The following is a 1,523-nucleotide window of genomic DNA, read 5'->3' as shown; positions in this document are numbered from 1 at the left end:
CCTCTTTTCATATTATTCCTTTCCTTTCTGTGAAATGGTTTTTGTTGCTCTGTTTTTAAACTTGGGACCACCAAGTTGTAAACATGTTTTTACTTGATGCCTACGTAGACTGTCAAGTTCAGAAGGGTGGGGGTCCCTGTCTTGTATTTGTTTTTAAAATTGAATTAATCCTTGATAAGAGTTTGGGCTTTTAGGACTTAGTTCTTGACCACCCATTTTGGGTAACCCATGTCACCAGCTCTCCTGTCATTCCCTGTTACTATGTAAATGCTTAAATGGAATAAACTGCTCTTCTACATTAAAAATATTGTATCAGCAGGCTAATTCTCTGGTGAGTGTCACACTCCCTTATCCAGTCACCTTCTGAAGCCCCATCTATGAGACTTTGTGGTGGTGGTGGGGAATTCTAGATATAAATCATAATATTTTACCCCTACTGTCCTCAAAAACTTCATGTATGTCTCTGCAAAATGCATTTAGTCCATCTGTAAGATTTACCAAAGTCCTTACAGTTTCAGCGTTGCTGGAAAGCCCAAGTCTCCTCTGGTATTTAAGGCAAAGTCTTAGCTATGAGCAGCTATAAAAGTGAAGAGAATGTTTAACACTTCCAATATTGAATGGTATAGAATAAGTGTTCTCATTCCAAAAGATAGAAACAGTAATATACAAGGGAATGAAACCAAAGCAGGACTGAAATCCATTGAGGCAAACATTAAACCTATTATCTCCACAACTAGCACCCAGGGCAATCTGTGCACGCTGTGAGCCCCACGGTACTTGGGCATCCCACTGTCCAGCATCACTCTTGGGGCTTGGAGCACTCATGATAGCTCTCTTGGACTGACTTTGCTCACTCCTTGCACATTTCCACAGATAGCATACATTCCTGGCTTTCCCCACAATCTCTAGGTCACCACTGCACTTTCGAGTTAGCTGTCACAGCTTTGCATACTCTCGTCTCAGGAATACACTGCTTGGCCTCCCTGGCCTTCATCTGAAATCCAGTTGGGAGCTTCTTAGACAATCAGTGTTGCCATTCTGGAGCATGGTATTGTGGGGTTGTCTGCTCAAAGCAAAGCCTGTCATCTTTGCAACTTTGAGCCTGCAAAGGGATAGACCATCCTCATTTTCCCTCAGAGGTTTTTTTGTTTTTGTTTTTGTTTTTAATGTGCCAGATCTAAAATACTTTGCTTCTTTTACCTTTTTAATTTTTTTACTTTAAAGAGAATAACAATAACAGATAGGACGTTAGAAACAATACACAATTTCAAAAAAACCCAACAAGATGAGGTATTCAACAATGGTTGTTATGTTACACATTGATGTCTTCAATGTAGTTGCTTGATTACCAGATATAAGCATGTAAATTAGTCAAAATAAAATTTTTAAGCATTAACTTCTACCTTCAAAAAACTGATAGAAATTATTGGTACAATCATCTTAGCTAGCTATATGGGCCCCAGCTTCACTACAGTTTCTTTTTGGATCAAACTTAAAACTTTTCAAATCATTGTGCTCTGCTA

The sequence above is a fragment of the Octodon degus genome, unplaced genomic scaffold (genome assembly GCF_000260255.1).
Source record: "Octodon degus isolate 3935 unplaced genomic scaffold, OctDeg1.0 scaffold00129, whole genome shotgun sequence".
In the NCBI taxonomy this organism is placed as follows: domain Eukaryota; kingdom Metazoa; phylum Chordata; class Mammalia; order Rodentia; family Octodontidae; genus Octodon; species Octodon degus.
Note: the sequence above shows the minus strand (reverse complement) of the source record.